We start from the raw sequence: 19,654 nt of genomic DNA, 5'->3' as shown, positions 1-19,654 counted from the left end.
TCAGAGAATCGACACTGTAGATTACTCAAGATGATAGCTCCTTGTATACATGAAAGACTCCTTTATTGGGAGAAATAAAAGGAAAATAACCCCAAAATCACAACCCTAGAATTATAACCTTATTCAAAAGCCAAAAAGCAGTACCAGTTATCTGTTAAATTCATGCATACTTAAAAATTCAATAATGACTGTGTTGTGAATACCAACTTCAAAAAATGATCAGACTTGTGTATAATGAATATGCTTTCATATAAAAGGGAAAATAAATGACACTTCTTTGCCATAAATTAGAATTTATGCCTATCAGGATTTTCCAGAACATTTCTTATTTAAAAATAGCATAAATATATGTATATAGGATAGGCTTCCTTCATAGCTCAGTAGGTAAAAAGTTGCCTGCAATGCAGGAGACCCAGTTTCGATTCCTAGGTCAGGAAGATCCCCTGGAGAAAGAGATGGCAACTCACTCCAGTATTCTTGCCTGGAAAATCCCGTGGACAGAGGACCCTTGTAGGCTACAGTCCATGGGGTCACAAGAGTCGGACATGACTTAGGGACTAAACCACCCAAACCATATATATATGTATGTATATGCACTGTATCCTAGTTGTTTTTATTAAATATATTTAGCATATTTTATTAAACATATTTGGTTATTTCAGTTTAAAAAATTGAAGATGTTTTTATCTGTGATCAAAAAACATCCATATCAAGAAAAATGTTATCATTTTCATTTTGATGTTAAAAAAGACAGAAAGAAGCAACCACTAACTTAGATTACTTGCCAGGAGCAATAGAAGACACAGGCATGTACATATCTTTCGTGCTCCCTGTTTTGGACTTTTATTTTTTCCTCCAGAGTCTTTCATGTACACAACATGGAATTTTGCAGTGATTAAAAAGAGTTATTGATTTAGGTCATTGATATTAGTGCTTTAGTTTCCCACTGAGCACAAAAAGGATCAAAAACATAATAGTGGATGCTTAGCCTCTAGGGTGGGTAAAGAACATGCCTGCCGGTGCAGGAGGCATAAGAGATGCAGGTTCAATCCCTGGGTTGGAAAGATCCCCTGGAGGAGAGTATGACAACACACTCCAGGGTTCTTGCCTGGAAAATCCCATGGACAGAGAGCCTGGTGGGCTACAGTCCATAGGATCACAGAGTCTGACACCACTAAGGGGACTTAGTATGCATGCATGCAGCCCCGAGGGTACCATATTCATACAGGAGAGCCCAGAGAGTGAAATGAATGCATAAAAGCTATAAAATGTTACTTGCATTCCTATTTTCAGGGGGTAAAATAATTTGATCATAGACGTGTACTTCATAGAATTGAAATAACTTAATGTAATTGTTTTTGTTTTTATTCCTGTGTTAAAACATGACAAGAGAAGGCCAAATTTACATAATCCTGGATGGCATCACCAACTCGATGGACATGAGCCTGAGCAAGCTCCGGGAGTTGGGGATGGACAGGGAAGCCTCGCGTGCTATAGTCCATGGGGTCGCGAAGAGTCAGACAGGACTGAGACGTTGAACTGAATTGAACTGAGGACAGAAAAAAACCAGAAAGGTCCTGGTTTTAAGCACAAGAAAATAAAGACCTGTAAGTTGTTCCTGAGGCACTGAAGAACCCCATCACCCAAGGGTGGATTCATTGAAGGAGGCATGCACTAAGATAACTGAAAAAACGGTTCTTTTTTTATTCTGGTTATTATTTAACTTCTATGCAGAGCACATCATGAGAAATGCTGGGCTGGAAGAAGCACAAGCTGGAATCAAGACTGCCGGGAGAAGTATCACTAACCTCAGATATGCAGATGACACCACCCTTATGGCAGAAAGTGAAGAGGAATTAAAAAGCCTCTTGATGAAAGTGAAAGTGGAGAGTGAAAAAGTTGGCTTAAAGCTCAACATTCAGAAAACGAAGATCATGTCATCCAGTCCCATCACTTCATGGGAAATAGATGGGGAAACAGTGGAAACAGTGTCAGACTTTATTTTGGGGGGCTCCAAAATCATTGCAGATGGTGACTGCAGCCACGAAATTAAAAGATGCTTACTCCTTGGAAGAAAAGTTATGACCAACCTAGACAGCATATTCAAAAGCAGAGACATTACTTTGCCAACAAAGGTCTGTCTAGTCAAGGCTATGGTTTTTCCAGTATTCATGTATGGATGTGAGAGTTGGACTGTGAAGAAAGCTGAGCGCTGAAGAATTGATGCTTTTGAACTGTGGTGTTGGAGAAGACTCTTGAGAGTCCCTTGGACTGCAAGGAGATCCAACCAGTCTATCCTAAAGGAGATCAGTCCTGGGTGTTCTTTGGAAGGACTGATGCTAAAGCTGAAACTCCAATACTTTGGCCACCTCATTCGAAGAGTTGACTCATTGGAAAAGACTCTGATGCTGGGAGGGATTGGGGGCAGGAGGAGAAGGGGACAACTGAGGATGAGATAGCTGGATGGCATCACCGACTCAATGGATGTGAGTTTGAGTGAACTCCGGGAGTTGGTGATGGACAGGGAGGCCTGGTGTGCTGCAATTCATGGGGTCACAAAGAGTCGGACACGACTGAGCGACTGAACTGAACTGAAGGGGATGCAGGAGTGGCGGGTGCACAGTGCAGGAGTGGCTGACAGGAGATACCCCACGTCCAAGGTCAGGAGTGGTGGCCGTGAGGAGATACCCCAAGTCCAAGGTAAGGAGCTGCGGCTGTGCTTTGCTGGAGCAGCAATGAACAGATACCCCACATCCAAGGTAAGAAAAACCCAAGACAGATGGTAGGTGCTGAGAGAGGGCATCAGAGGGCAGACAGACTGAAACCATAATCACAGACAACTAGCCAATCTGATCACATGGACCACAGCCTTGTCTAACTCAGTGAAACTAAATCATGTCATGTGGGGCCACCCAAGACGAATAAGTCATGGTGGAGAGGTCTGACAAAATGTGGTCCACTGGAGAAAGGAATGGCAAACCACTTCAGTATTCGTGCCTTGAGAACCCCATGAACAGCATGAAAAGGCAAAAAGATAGGACACTGAAAGATGAATTCCCCAGGTTGGTAGGTGCCCAATACGCTACTGGAGATCAGTGGGAAAATAACTCCAAAAAGAATGAAGCGATGGAGCCAAAGCGAAAACAACACCCTGTTGTGGATGTGACTGGTGATAGAAGCAAGTTCCAATGTTGTAAAGAGCAATATTGCATAGGAACCTGGAATGTTAGGTCCAAGAATCAAGGTAAATTTGAAGTGGTCAAATAGCAGATGGCAAGAGTGAACATCCACATTTTAGGAATCAGCTAATTAAAATAGATTGGAATGGGTGAATTTAACTCAGATGACCATTATACTTACTACTGTGGCCAGGAATCCCTTAGAAGAAATGGAATAGCCATCATAATCAGCAGAAGAGCCTGATATGCAGTACTTGGATACAGTCTCAAAAATGACAGAATGATCTCTGTTCGTTTCCAAGGCAAACCATTCAATATCATAGTAATCCAAGTCTATGCCCCAACCAGTAACACTGAAGAAGCTGAAGTTGAATGGTTCTATGAAGACTTGCAAGACCTTTTGGAACTAACACCCCCAAAAGATGTCCTTTTTATTATAGGGGACTGGAATGCAAAAGCAGGTAGTCAAGAAATACCTGGAGTAACAGGCAGAATTGGCCTTGGAGTACAGAATGAAGCAGAGCAAAGGCCAATAGAGTTCTGCCAAGAGAACACACTGGTCATAGCAAACACCCTCTTCCAACCACACAGGAGGAGACTCTTCACATGGACATCATCAGATGGTCAACACCAAAATCAAATTGATATTCTTTGCAGCCAAAGATGGAGAAGCTCTATATAGTCAACAAAAACAAGACTGGGAGCTGACTGTGGCTCAGATGATGAACACTTTCTTGCCAAATTCAGACTTAAATTGAAGAAAGTGGGGAAAACCATTAGACCATTCAGGTATGACCTAAATCAAATCCCTTATGATTATACAGTAGAAGTGAGAAATAGATTTAAGGGCCTAGATCTGATAGATAGAGTGCCTGATGAACTATGGATGGAGGTTCGTGACACTGTAGAGGAGACAGGGATCAAGACCATCCCCAAGAAAAAGAAATGAAATTAAGCAAAATGACTGTCTGAGGAGGCCTTACAAATAGCTGTGAAAAGAAGAGAAGCGAAAAGCAAAGGAGAAAAGGAAAGATATACCCATATGAATGCAGAGTTTCAAAGAATAGCAAGGAGAGATAAGAAAGCATTCCTCAGTGATCAATGCAAAGAAATAGAGGAAAACAACAGAATGGGAAAGACTGGAGATCTCTTCAAGAAATTTAGAGATACCAAGGGAACATTTCATGCAAAGATGAGCTCAATAAAGGCCAGAAATGGTATGGACCTAAAAAAAAGCAGAAGATATTAAGAAGAGGTGGCAGGAATACACAGAACTATGCAAAGAAGATCTTCACAACCCAGATCACCTAGAGCCAGACATCCTGGAATGTGAAGTCAAGTGGGCTTTAGGAGATATCACTATGAACAAGGTTAGGGGAGGGATGAAATTCTAGTTGAGCTATTTCAAATCCTAAAAGATGATGCTGTGAAACTGCTGCACTCAATATGCGAGCCATTTTGGAAAACTCAGCAGTGGCCGCAGGAATGGAAAAGGTCAGGTTTCATCCCAATCCCAAAGAAAGGCAATGCCAAAGAACTGCCGCACAGTTGCACTCATCTCACATGCTAGTAAAGTATTGCTCAAAATTCTCCAAGCCAGCCTTCAGCAATATGTGAACCATGAACTTCCAAATGTTCAAGGTGGTTTCAGAAAAGGCAGAGGAACCAGAGATCAAATTGCTAGCATCCGCTGGATCATTGAAAAAGCAAGAGTTCCAGAAAAAACATCTATTTCTGCTTTATTGACTATGCCAAAGCCTTTGACTGTGTGGATCACAATAAACTGTGGAAAATTCTGAAAGAAATGGGAATACCAGATCACTTGACCTGTCTCTTGAGAAACCTGTATGCAGGTCAGGAAGCAACAGTTAGAACTGGACATGGAACAACAGACTGGTTCCAAATAGGAAAAGGAGTACATCAAGGCTGTATATTGTCATGCTGTTTATTTAACTTCTATGCAGAGTACATCATGAGAAACGCTGGGCTGGATGAAGCACAAGCTGGAATCAAGATTGCTGGGAGAAATATCAATAACCTCAGATATGCAGATGACACCACCCTTATGGCAGAAAGCGAGGAAGAACTAAAAAGCCTCTTGATGAAAGTGAAAGAGGAGAGTGAAAAGTTGGCTTAAAGCTCAACATTAAGAAAACTAAGAAAATGGCATCTAGTCCCATCACTTCATGGGAAATAGATGGGGAAACAGTGGAAACAGTGGCTGATTGTATTTTTGGGAGCTCCAAAATCACTGCAGATGATGATTGCAACCATGAAATTAAAAGACGCTTGCTCCTTGGAAGAAAAGTTATGACCAACCTAGACAGCATATTAAAAAACAGAGATATTACTTTGCCAACAAAGATCTGTCTTGTCAAGGCTATGATTTTTCCAGTAGTCATGTATGGATGTGAGAGTTGGACTATAAAGAACCTGAATGCTAAAGAATTGATGCTTTTGAACTGTGGTGCTTGAGAAGACTCTTGAGAGTCCCTTGGACTGCAAGGAGATCCAACCAGTCCATCATAAATGAAATTGGTCCTGAATATTCATTGGAAGAACTGATGTTGAAGCTGAAACTCCAATACTCTGGCCACCTGATGCGAAGAACTGACTCATTTGAAAAGACCCTGGTGCTGGGAAAGATTCAAGGTGGGAGGAGAAGGGGACGACAGAGTTTGAGATGGTTGGATGGCATCACCATTCAATGGACATGAGTTTGAGTAAACTTCAGGAGTTAGTGATGGATAGGGAGGCCTGGCGTGCTGCAGTTTATGGGGTCACAAAGAGTCAGACTGAGTGACTGAACTGAACTGAAGGGGATGTATTAAGCATGCAAATGAGGGCAAGTGTCTGCTTGTAAAAATGAACAACCTTGCCATTTAAAAATATTGATAGCTGATAAAAATGCTGATATCTTTCATGTCACAGTTGGGAAAAATGAACACTGGTTATTTAATTATTTGGGACCTGTCTTTTCTTATAATTTGGTAAAATGTTTTAAAAATTCAGTTGTGGTATTGATTTTTAATTTTGTTTTTAGTTTCTGTTTTAATTATATAACCACAAATCTAAGAAATTATACTTGGAAACATCTTGACAAGGAGCTGAAAACGCTTTTTAGTTGGGGATTAACTAAACTGAAATCATTTTACTACTTGAATAAGTATGGAAGTATAATGGGGCTTCATGGAGCAAAATATTTGAAATCAGGACTGTCCATGCCAGGGAAGTTAAGACCTACCATCGGGCAAAATAAATTGAAGTATCTTTCAATCTCTGCCTGTCACACTCTTACCTAACTGAGATTTGAAACAAGCTCTTTCAGTGCCTTTGTCTATGTGCTGAATATGACATTTCAGAATTACTGGTAATTGGAACCACAGGCTTCCTGTGCACAAGATAAAAGCATACAGAAACATGCTAATTTCCTAATTCCTCAGCTCCAATCTCACTCCTGCCAGAGAAAACACGCATTTCACCACGGCTGTGTTTCCTAGAGAGTGCATAATGAAATATTCAGGTGATATTTGCCCAAGCCTGCTGCTATTTTTCCTCTGGATCAAAATGCATATACATTATCTTCTTGTTAATTTTTTTCTTATTCTTTCTTACTCTCTCTCCCATCCTTCCTCCTTTTTTTTTCTTTCATTGTTTCCTTCTTAAATAGATGATGCTTTCAGTTCAAGCAAAACCTGGGGGTCTAGGACATTCCACACCAGAGAGCATATGCCTTTACCCTTCTCTGCAAACTGCCAATGTTCCAGGCAAGGAGTTACACTCACTCACTGAGTCATGTCCAACCTTTTGCAGCCACACGACTTGTAGCCCAGCAGGCTCATCTGTCCATGGACTTTTCCAAGCAAGAATACTGGAGCAGGTTGCCATTTCCTATTCCAGAGGATCTTCCAGACCCAGGGATCGAACCCATGTCTCTTGCTCTTCTTGTATTGGTAGGTGGATTATTTACCACTGTGCCACCGGGGGGAAATCTCTGTGCAAGGAACTACCTAGCAAAACAAGACCCCAAGGTCTCAGGTGCAAAAGTCCATGAGCAGGTTTACTTTGCCTCTGTCAGAGAGACAGACGGCCTCGAAGACTTCGAGGGACCCAGAAACAGAGCCTCTGACAACTCGGCCCCTGTTAGCTGTGCAGCTGCCTCTCCGGCCCGCCAGGCTGCTCGAGGCTGGCCAGTACAGGCCCAGCTGCTGCTCCCTGCTCCACAGGCAGCTGCTGCAACAAACAGACCTACCTCTTGGGGCCCTAGACTGGGAAGACTGCCTTTCAGCCCATTGCTCTGTTAGACACTGATTAACCCTGCTGCATTTAGAATAGGGGATTGCATCAATATCTACTGATCAGCTTTCGCAGTATGATAATCCTCCTGCTCTCATCAGGGCAATCTGGGCCTCACCATCCAGCAGCCGCTTTTCCCCAGTCCATGGATACCTTTGCCTGTGCTTGTCAGGACTCGTGAGATGCTGAAGGGAAGGTGAGCTGTCGTGGTGAGTGATTGCAGTTCCGGTAGATTACTTCTGCTCCGATATCTGCTTCCCTCATAACCGTCTGCCTGTTCTAAGCCGCCTTGAGCACTTTTAACAAATAAGAACACTGTATGAAACAAAAGTAGAATAATACTCTGACCCTCCTTCCTGGATTAGAAATCACCATAACTTTTTGGCCAGGTAGAAACTGATACAGGCAACTTCTGAGATCTGAAATCTTTCCAGTATCTGTGACAACAAAGCCATTCCACAAATTCGGTTTCATTTTCAAACCAGAGTTTATACATTGCTGTTTGTAATAGTGAAGTGGTTACCTTGGACTTGTTTCTCTCAGCTGGCTATTTTTCATTAACAAAAACTTTAGTGAGAAACAACCATTTCCTATATTTGATTTGCATGGATCTTTTTTTTTTCTTTTAATTGTCCCTAAAAACAATTGCATTTATTGATATGTTTAAGGAATCCATCTGGGAACGCAGAAGTTTTAAAGGAATATTAATGGTGGTGCAATGGTAAAAAGCCACCTATGCAGGCAACACAAGAGAAGTGAGTTCAATCCCTGGGTTGAGAAGATCCTCTAGAGTGGAAACTGGCAACCCACTCCAGTATTCTTGCTGAATAGAAAATCCCATGGAGTCTTCTCCAGTACCACGGTTCGAAGGCACCAATTCTTTGGCGTTCTGCCTTCTTTATGGTTCGTGTCTCACAACTGTACATGATCACTGGGAAGACCATAGCCTTGACTATATGGCCCTTTGTCAGCAGAGTCATGTCCCTGCTTTTCAACACACTGTCTAGACTTATCGTAGCTTCCCTGCCGAGCAGCAATCATCTTCTGATTTCATGGCTCCAGTCACCATCTGTAGTGGTTTTAGAGTCCAAGAGGAGGAAATCTGTCACCACTTCCACCTTTTCCCCTTCTATTTGCCATGAAGTGATGGGGCCGGAAATGGCAACCCACTCCAGTGTTCTTGCCTGGAGAATCCCAGGGACGGGGGAGCCGGGTGGGCTTCCGTCTGTGGGGTCGCACACAGTCAGACACGACTGAAGCAACTTAGCAGTAGCAGTAGCAGATGGGGCCGGATGCCATGATCTTAGTTTTTGTTTTTGTTTTAATGTTTAGTTTTATTTTCTTCTGTTAGGAAAATCTAAATCCATAAGTGGTAAGGTTTTGCACAAGGTTCCTATAGTCAGTAAAAAATAAAAGTGGAAATTAAGCTCAAGCTTTTCTAGGCAAAAAAATAATCTAAATTAGCACATCATCTCATGGCTCTGGAGTCAGAAGATACAGATCAGAGTCCACACTGGTCATCATCATTTCTCTGAAAATCTAGATGTGAAAGCTGCCCCACCCATAGCCCACTCAGAAAGAAGCAGCATCAGCTAATACTGGAAAGGCACCCCTGAACCCACTTGAAAGGTCACTCCTGGGCAGCCCAGCTGTAGCCTGGCAGGTGATCCAGTAAATTTCCCAATGTGAAGGGCTTTGCCCCACAGGTCCCGTGGTAATGAATTAAGCAAAACAGAGGGGAGCTTTCTGGAGTGTGTACTGGAGAAAGTCGAGAGAGACTCACCAAATCATAGGCAAAGGCCAGCGATGCACCCAAGTGGGAAAAGATGCTGTGAAAACGACGGCCTGTGAGAGTGAGAGAGAATCCAGACATCGGGTAAAATGCCCAGCTGCCAAGAACCCAGAAGGCTTCCCAGTTCCTGACCCCACCCATGGCTTTCCATGTCATTCTCTCTTTTATTCTATTTATTTGGCTGATTTTTTAATTAAGGAAAAACAAGTTTATGGTAACTTATTAACTCTTTTATGTTTTTTACACAAAATGTTAGCTTAATAATACTGCTAATGCCTTTGACTGTGTGGATCACAATAAACTGTGGAAAATTCTGAAAGAGATGTGAATACCAGACCACTTGACCTGCTTCTTGAGAAACCTATATGCAGGTCAGGAAGCAACAGTTAGAAATGGACAGGGAACAACAGACTGGTTCCAAATAGGAAAAGGAGTACATCAAGGCTGTATATTGTCCCCCTGCTTATTTAACTTATATGCAGAGTACATCATGAGAAACACTGGACTGGAAGAAGCACAAGCTGGAATCAAGATTGCTGAGAGAAATATCAGTCACCTCAGATATGCAGATGACACCACCCTTATGGCAGAAAATGAAGAGGAACTAAAAAGCCTCTTGATGAAAGTGAAAGAGGAGAGTGAAAAAGTTGGCTTAAAGCTCAACATTCAGAAAACGAAGATCATGGCATTCGGTCCCATCACTTCATGGCAAATAGATGGGGAAACAGTGGAAACAGTGTCAGACTTTATTTTAGGGGGCTCCAAAATCACTGCAGATGGTGATTGCAGCCATGAAATTAAAAGACGCTCACTCCTTGGAAGAAAAGTTATGACCAACCTAGATAGCATATTCAAAAGCAGAGACATTACTTTGCCAACAAAGGTCCATCTAGTCAAGGCTATGGTTTTTCCAGTGGTCATGTATGGATGTGAGAGTTGGACTGTGAAGAAAGCTGAGTGTCGAGGAATTGATGCTTTTGAACTGTGGTGTTGGAGAAGACTCTTGAGAGTCCCTTGGACTGCAAGGAGATCCAACCAGTCCATCCTAAAGGACCTAAAATCCTGGATGTTCATTGGAAAGACTGATGCTGAAGCTGAAACTCCAATACTTTGGCCACTTCATGTGAAGAGTTGACTCATTAGAAAAGACCCTGATGCTGGGAGGGATTGGGGGCAGGAGGAGAAGGGGACGACAGAGGATGAGATAGCTGGATGGCATCACCGACTCGATGGATATGAGTCTGAGTGAACTCCGGGAGTTGGTGATGGACAGGGAGGCCTGGCATGCTGCTATTCATGGGGTCGCAAAGAGTCAGACATGAATGAGCAACTGAACTGAACTGAATGTCTTTAAATCATAATGCATTCCTGAAGCAATTTTCATTCTTCTCACATTAATCATAGAATCATCTCTCAAAGTAAACTCAATCATAGAACTTTTTGTTAAAATTCAAAAGCACTGCCTTTAAAATCTGAAGACCCTGCATTCAGGTACCATCTCTAACTTTGAGGCCCACAGATTACTTAAGAAAATACCCATATCCTTCCTGAAGTTCTGCTTCTCATCCATGAAGAGGGGGTGGTATATCCCTCTAACCAACACACTGAACTGCAAAACAAATGTCCAAATATATGTAAAAGTTCATCGGAAATGCTAAAGCCTATCATAATAGAAGTTTGTTTTAACATCTGCAAAACACACTTATAATCATAAAGAACAAGATAGGGCAAAAATATAGACACAGAAAAATCTTCTCTGATTAAATGAACTATGAGTTGAGATATAGCATGGGTCTCTAGGTACAAAGGGGTGAGAAGAGTTCTTAACACAGGAATATAGCATATCCAAAAGTCCTGTATAGGCGAACTGGTGTGCTGTTATCAACAGAAACTGCCTTAAGAGAGCTAACAGTGAAATTTTCAGAAATGTTGTAAGCTGATTGGTAAACACGGCCATGTTTTACAAATTTGTTACATAATTTGTTTTGTAAAACAAATTATATCAGCTCACGATTAAGTAAATTATGTTAAAAATTCATTACTCAATTGTACTTTAGTAGTATGTCTTTTCTTTAGAGGCTTTGTGTAGGTTTTATTTGTATGGTAGAAATACTGCATAATGGGCTGTTATGGTAGTTCAGTGGTAAAGAACCCACCTGCAATGCAAGAGACAGGTTTTGCTCCCTGGGTTGGGAAGATCCCCTGGAGAAGAGAATGGAAACCCACTCCAATATTCTTGCCTGGAAAATTCCATGGACAGAGAAGGTTGGCTCTCTGCCATCCATAGGGTTTCAAAGAGTCAGACACAACTGAGTGACTAAACAACTACCACTAACCATACATTTCTTCCCAATTTCACACTCAGTAGCATCTCACTGACAGGTTGAAATCAGCCCTGGCAGGAATGTTTGCACAATAAAACAGACAAACTACAAATCAGGGCTTCATTTATAGTCGTGGTTAAAGATTAAGTTGTCTAGATTTAAGAAAGTGATGGAGACAATCTTAACCGTGCTGAACAAACTTTACATATGCATGTCAATAGCTCCTACATCGTAAATAGTCCCCCAAATTGAGGCAATATTCTTCCAGTAATTGAAAGCTCTTATCTTATTCTGCTAAGAAGTCACTCATTTCCTTCACAAATTTGAGTGGGGTTTCAACAGATTTTTCTTTTTTACTTTTGTCTTATTTGTTCATAAAATAGTACCAACCAACATTCATGTTGAAACTACATTCATTTATCAATGTTGTGAGCAACTTCTTTTCTGAATCTGACAGTAATTAAACATTTACTCATGGTTTGATTTTCATCAAGTTATGGTTTGATTGCAACCATAGGCTGGTGATGAATACAAGATCTTGGCAAGTATCAGTCAGCAAATTTTGTGGGAACCAACCAATTGGCAAATGAAACTTACTATAAAGTGCATTGCATATTATATTATTTGAAAATTGTACATTTAAAAAATAAGTTTACACACACACACACACACATTGTTTTTCCAGAGCTAGTCATTAAACATATATCACAACATCACTGTTTGGGAGATAAATTTGTCACAGAGTGATTAGAAGAACTGAAAGACAGACATTATGAAACAAATAGAGAGAAAGGCATAAAACAAGGAGAGATGACATTGGTAGGGACTAGATCCTACATGGAAGGGCTATCATACGAAGTTTGGAAAGCCATTAAAGATGTTAAGCAATGACACATACTTATCAAATTTTTGCTTCAAAAATAGATTGGAAGAGAGTGAGACAGCATGATCAAAGGTCAGTTTTAGGTTATTTCCATCTTCCAAATGAGAGATTATGGTAGCAACAGCTATGTGGTGGCAGAAATAGATAATCTGTATTAGTCAGGGTGTGTAACATCCAAATTCTGTGACAAAATGTTATTAAGATAAAGGTTTGTTGCTTACTCATAACAGTGCAGTGAAAAGTTGGTCAGTTTTGACATGATGGTTGAGGCATGAGCCTTTCCACTCAGTGGCTCCACTGAGCTATAGTAACTCCTGTTCTCTCCATAATCTGGACTGAAAAAAAAGGGAGCTGGGAGAGTGGAGGGTAAAAAGAAGGGGTTGGAAGTGGGTAGCATTCCATTGCCCTAAATATATCACTTAGTCTCATGGAGGTACCCGAGGACTGGGAAGTTCAACCTTCTTCTATTCCCAAAGGAAAATAAAATGATTTCACTCTGCTCAGTTTCACTTTGTAAATATCTCCATTCCTGACAGTTTGGAGACACTCAAATATTTGTTGACTGAATGCACAACCATGAGGTTTTCAGTTTTCTCATTCTAGAATTCACTAAAGAAATACAAAATCTGGTGCAGAAAAGTTTCTAGGAAGAGCAGAAAACCTAGGTTTGAGTTTGATTTGGTTTGGTCTCTCCTGCTTAATCTTTCTGTGACCTTTAACAAATTTTTCTCTTTTTACCTTGTCTGAGTCTCATTTTTGAAGCTATAAAATAAGGGAAATAATAGCTTTTCTACTGTGGAAAGTTCTAATAAAACCAAAGAAGTAGAAGCAAGAACATTTTGTAAAGTGTTGCTGCTGCTGCTGCTAAGTCGCTTCAGTCGTGTCCGACTCTGTGTGACCCCATAGACGGCAGCCCACCAGGCACTCAACAATTTCAGAGACCAGAGACCATCTTTATAAGGACTTCCAGGAATATGGCATGCGTTCCTAATAATGGAAAGGTACTCTGAGTTTTGGCAAATATCCCTCTTGCTTCACTGTTACCTGGCTTGCCCCATAAGAGCATAGTGCAAAATGAGTCAGCCCAGCTGTTTTCACCAGCTGCCTGCCCCTGGGCACAATAGTTAGCCTCATGACACATATTGCTAGGGCTTCCCTGGTGGCTCAGACGTTAAAGCATCTGCCTGTAATGTGGGAGACCCAGGTTCGATCCCTGAGTTGGGAAGATCCCCTAGAGTAGGACATGGCTACCTACTCCAGTATTCTTGCCTAGAGAATCTCATGGACAGAGGATCTGGACGGGCTACAGTCCAACATGACTGAGCAGCTAACACACACACACACATATTACTAAAAGGATTTTTGTGATTTCACTGAAATAAAAATACATTAATACATATTTTCTAGACACTGTAGATTTCTGTGTGATGAGTGGTGTAGGATCCTATTTAAATAGGAAAACTAGCAAACAAATAGGCTTTTTTAAATTTCTTCTTAGCAAGATAGAATTTACTTAGCAAATGGTTCTATTCAAGTGGAAAAGAGCATTAGTTTTAAAAAATCATCAGTGAATGAATCAATAGAGACATGCTATTTCTTGCTTTGTAGAAAGACAGTAGAATTTTTCATAATCCTACCCTACCAAAAACTAAAGATGCATTTTCTTATCTTCTCTATGTATCTTCCACAAATCTACCTTTCTCATCTGCCTGGCCCATCTCCATCATTTTCTTCCTCTGACTCTGACTCTAGATTTGCATATCTCCCCAATGCCCCCCATATATATAAACCTTAATCTTTATCACTAGTTCCTTTGTCAGTTGTTGTTTTGTTCATTTGCTCAGTCCCGTCCAACTCTTTCTGACCCCATGTACTGCAGCACACCACATTTCCTTGTCTTTCTCTATCTCCCAGAGTTTGCTCAAACTCATGTCCATTGAGTCAGTGATTCCATCCAACCATCTTATTCTCCGTCATGTCATTCCCTTGTCCTCAATCTTTCCCAGCATCAGGGTCTTTTCCAATGAGTCAGCTTTTCTCATCAGGTGGCCAACATATTGGAGCTTCAGCTTCAATATCAGTCCTTCCAATGAATATTTAGGGTTGATTTCCTTTAGGATTGACAGGTTTGATCTCCCTGCATTACTTTAGGCAAATGAAATCATACAATCTTTATGTCACATCTGAGATCACACGGTGTTCAGTCCTGCAGAGGGACCAAGGTATGAAATATGGCACTGTCGTCCTATTGGAAAAGTACAAATGGCTGAGTCTCCCTGTCAGTAGCAAGATTCATTAGGCACCGGTTAACCAGAAAGACTATTTTCCAGAAAGGTTTCTGCTCTATAGTAGAGAATTCTGTAGAACATTCTGGGCTCTGGTCACAAATAACCTTTCTCCTTTGTCAACAATGAGACAAGATTAGCATTCTTGCAGCATCATCTGAGGCTGAAATCCAATCAGCTCCCTTTCCAACTGTGTTTCAACAGCAGCAAGCAAAATTCATGTGGTAAATTTTCTCCCTGGACAATAATTTTGCATCTCATTAATATTCCTTTCTTCCTATTTGAGAAACTCTTAGAGACTGTCTTAGTCTACTTAGTGTAACAAAACTTCAGAGAATAGGTGGTTTATAAACCAAATAAACAAGACTTCTCACAATTCTGGAAGCTGGTAGTCCTCAAGAGCAAGATACTGGTACACTTGGTGTCTGGGGAGACCCTGTTTCCTAGCTCTCAGGCAGCATCTTCTCACTGTGTCCTCACTTGGCGGAAAGTGCGGTGAGCTCTCTGAGGTCTCCATTATAAGGGCATTAGTCCCTTCATAAGGACTCCAGACTCATGACCTGATCACCTCCCAAAGGTCCATCATTTTGGAGATTAAGTTCTCAACCTATGAAGTTTGGAGGGACACAAATATTTAGTCTACAACAGTGACCATCAAAAACTCAAACCTCTGAATCCACAATTACAAGTTGGTAAGAACAATAAGAGATGCATTTTGATTTTGTCTATGAAGTTAGCCACTTTAAAGTTTCCAAAGTTGCCCTCAGACAAGTCAACATCTGGTCTGCCGAGGACTGTCCCCCAGTTGACCTCTGCTGCTACTAAGTCACTTCAGTCGTGCCTGACTCTGTGCGACCCCATAGACGGCAGCCCACCAGGCTCCCCCGTCCCTGGGATTCTCCAGGCAAGAACACTGGGGTGGGTTGACATTTCCTTCTCCAATGCATGAAATTGAAAAGTGAAAGTGAAGTCACTCAGTCGTGTCCGACTCCTAGCGACCCCATGGGCTGCAGCCCACCAGGCTCCTCCGTCCATGGGATTTTCCAGGCAAGAGTACAGGAGTCGGGTGCCATTGCCTTCTCCCAGTTGACCTCTAATATCCTAATATTGCTGGATGCTCAGTCACTCAGGGCTTTGCTGAGTTTGTTCCACATAAATTCTATGCAGCTCCTAAGAGAAGGCTGAGTTTCCAGATTGGTCAAGAGAAAAGGAATATGCCTTCAGAATGACAAAAATTCTTTTACCTGGCGAAACTGTCATCCCAGTCATGTAGTGACATCCTTAGAGCTTTGTTTTCAAAGCAAACTTTGAGAACGCTTGGAAGCCAACTCTGTCTGGGAGCGTGCTCTGCCATCTCCTGATCCTGCAGTTACATTCTGAATTTTCCACATCTTTTGCATTAAAGAAACATTACACCCTCTAACTGTGTCTGTTGGCCTCTTTCCAGCAAACGTATTACCATCGAATGTGACAACCACACAGTTGATGTCATGGGGGACTGTTAGGAAAATCTTTCTAAGGAGCTGTAGTGGAGTGCTTTTGATGAAATTCTAGCAGGCAGATGTTTTGGTTCACTGTCTAGGGCTTGTTTCACCTGTAAGTCAATCTTGTCAGTAGCTGGCATTTGCCTCTTCAGACTCTAGTCATTCATTTATTCTGCTGGCAACTCTGAGGTTTAAAGTTTCTTAACTTTATGAGGATAATATCTCTGCTTTTCTGAGAAGTGTTCAATCCAGGGGTTATAATGAGAAGGCAGAGAAGCAAATTGATTGTAAATGAGGCAGCCGAACAGGTGGATTGAGTGCCATTACAGCACAGAAACTTCATGAAGGAGAAGGGGACACTCCAGGCAAAGGTGCTTGTGTGCTGCCCTGAAATATTGAAAAGCAGATTGGCTGCAGTGGGAAGAGCTCTAGAATTAACTATCATGAAGTGTGACAAGGAGACCATTGACAAACATAAAGCTGATCTCCGTTTTCTCATCTATAAAATGAAATGGTACCAGTTTTCAGGACTTCCCTGGTGACACAGTGGTTAAGACTCACCTTTCAAAGCGGGGGATGAGGGTTTGATACTTGGTGGGGAAACTAAGATCCCAAATGTCACTAAGGCAAAAAACCAAAACATAAGACAGAATTAATACTGTAAAAAATTCAACAAAGATTTTTTAAACTGTCTACATTAAACATCTTCAGATCAGTTCAGTTATACAGTCATGTCTGACTCTTGGCGACCCCATGGACTGCAGCACACCAGGCTTCCCTGTCCCTCACCAGCTCCCAGAGTTGACTCAAACTCACATCCATCAAGTCAGTGATGCGATCCAACCATCTCATTCTCTGTCGTCCCCTTCTCATCCCGCCTTCAATCCTACCCAGCATCAGGGTCTTTTTCAATGAGTCGGTTCTTCCCATTAGGTGGTCAAAGTATTGGAGTTTCAGCTTCAGCATCAGTCTTTCCAATGAATATTCAGGAATGATTTCCTTTAAGACTGACTGGTTGGATCTCCTTGAAATCCAAGGGACTCTCAAGTGTCTTCTCAAATACCACAGTTCAAAAGCATCAATTCTTCATGCTCAGCTTTCTTTATAGTCCAACTCTCACACCCATGCAAGACTACTGGGAAAAACATAGCTTTGACTAGATGGACCTCTGTCAGCAAAGTAATGTCTCTGCTTTTTAATATGCTGTCTAGGTTAGTTATAGCTTTTCTTCTGAGGAACAAGTGTCTTTAATTTAAAAAAAAATCTTAAAAAATTTTAAAAAAAAGAAATGACACCAACTTTAGAAGGTTGAGTGAAAAAATAAAGTTTTTGTGTAATGTTGAGTTTATACATCATTTGACACTTTGTTACTACTTATACTGTTAGCAAAAGCACATTTATAATAACCTCAATTTATCACCTGATGTTTCTTTTCTATTTAAGACACATCCATTTTCACAGCACTATTTGTTCTCACCAAGCCACAGTTACAGAATTCCTGTACTAACCCTTGAAAGAAACTTGTCTTCGCTGAAGCATAAAGGACATAAGCTCACCTTTTCCATCTTCGTGAATGTCTTTCTGAAGAGTTTGGATTTTTATAGCAATTTCCCTAAGAAAATTTGGCTGTGTGAGTGAGCGATCTAAAGTTTCTGAGACCTCCACTCTTTAATAGATGTTCTCAGAGAACATTCAAAGCAGAAACAGTAAAGCTGGAAAAAATGTGGAAATCTACCAAAAGAAAATAGGACAAGCATAAGCAAAGTAGAGACACCCAAATCCTGGAGGTTGTAGATATACTGCAAGCTCTGTAGATGTTAGAGGGGATTCCGGCACCACCAGCTTTGGTTTCATTCAGGGCAAAATTGTTGGCATGATATGGTTCCAATGATCTAGAAACTTAGAAGTTGGTGAGATAAAATAAGGACACCAAAGGTCAAGGGAAAACAAGCATTATTTAATGTAATTATAATATTGCAGTAGACTTTTGTTGTTATTCAATTGCTAAGTCATGTATGACTCTTTGTGACACCATGGACTGTAACACGCCAGGCTCCTCAGTCCTCCAATAGCTCCCACAGTTTGCTCAGATTCATGTCCATGAGTCAGTGAGGCTAATTGAGTCAGTGAGGCTAACTAGCCATCTCATCCTCTGTCACCTTTCTCCTTTGGCTTCAATCTTTCCCAGCATCAGGGTCTTTTCCAATGAGTCAGCTCTTCATGTCAGGTGGTCAAAGTGTTGGAGTTTCAGCTTTAGTATCAGTCCTTCCAATGAATATTCAGGGTTGATTTCCTCTGGTTTGATCTTGCTGTCCAAAGGATTCTCAAGAGTCTTCTCCAACACCACAGTTCAAAAGCATCAGCTCTTTGATACTTACCCTTCTTTATGGTCCAACTCATACATCCATACTTGACTACTGGAAAACCATAGCTTTGACTATAGGGACCTTTGTCAACAAAGTGATGTCTTTGCTTTTTAATACACTGTCTATGTTTGTCATAGCTTTCCTTCCAAGGAGCAAGCATCTTTTAACGTCATGGCTGCAGTCACCATCCTCAGTGATTTTGAAGCCCAAGAAAATAAAATCTGTCACCACGGCCACTTTTCCCCTTTCTATTTGCTTTGAAGTGATAGGACCGAATGCCATGATCTTAGTAGATTAAATAAGGTTAATTAATTACTAAGCAAGAATTTTAGGCAACAGGTACAGACCATTTCATTTACATATGAATTGATCCATAAGGCTTGTTCCTTCAATATTTAGCTGCAAATATCTCCAAATACAATGTTTTATGTTCCCTTATCACTCTGGTAATAAAGATATATGTCTAAGAATATGAAGATATATCCAACATGTAGCACAAATATACATTTAAGTTTCTAACACTATAAATGACATGTTCCAATTCAATTCAAAATATTAGAATTGTTTTCAATCATGAAAAAATATGCTTCTACATTAAGAAAGCTTTTTAAAATCACCAATCAGAAAAGAGATCCATGCTAATTTAAGATTAGTAATCAAGTGAAAGATATAATCAGTGCACAGCTAATTCTATGTCAATATGTATTAATTATCTTAAAACTGAGCTTAAAAAAGCAAGTTTATTTGATAGTTAGGAAAATTATGTACCATATAATGTCCATGATTACTGATTTTATATTGAATTTGATAGGTATAATCAGCAAATTTTATTTTATATTTTTAACGAAGAAAATTTATGGAAGAATGTGTAGTCCAAACACATAAGTAATCTTTCAGCCTGATGATGAATGCATGAAAATGTGGCATAAAGTATCTGAAAATTTTTGTTACCAACTGGATTTATCTTCTCATGATGGGTTCTGAATTTTTAGAAATGGGTTTCTGAATTTTTAGAAATCACTAAATCATACTATCAAACTATAAT

Source organism: Oryx dammah, unplaced genomic scaffold, assembly GCF_014754425.2.
Source record: "Oryx dammah isolate SB20612 unplaced genomic scaffold, SCBI_Odam_1.1 HiC_scaffold_25, whole genome shotgun sequence".
In the NCBI taxonomy this organism is placed as follows: domain Eukaryota; kingdom Metazoa; phylum Chordata; class Mammalia; order Artiodactyla; family Bovidae; genus Oryx; species Oryx dammah.
This window is presented reverse-complemented; position numbering follows the sequence as displayed.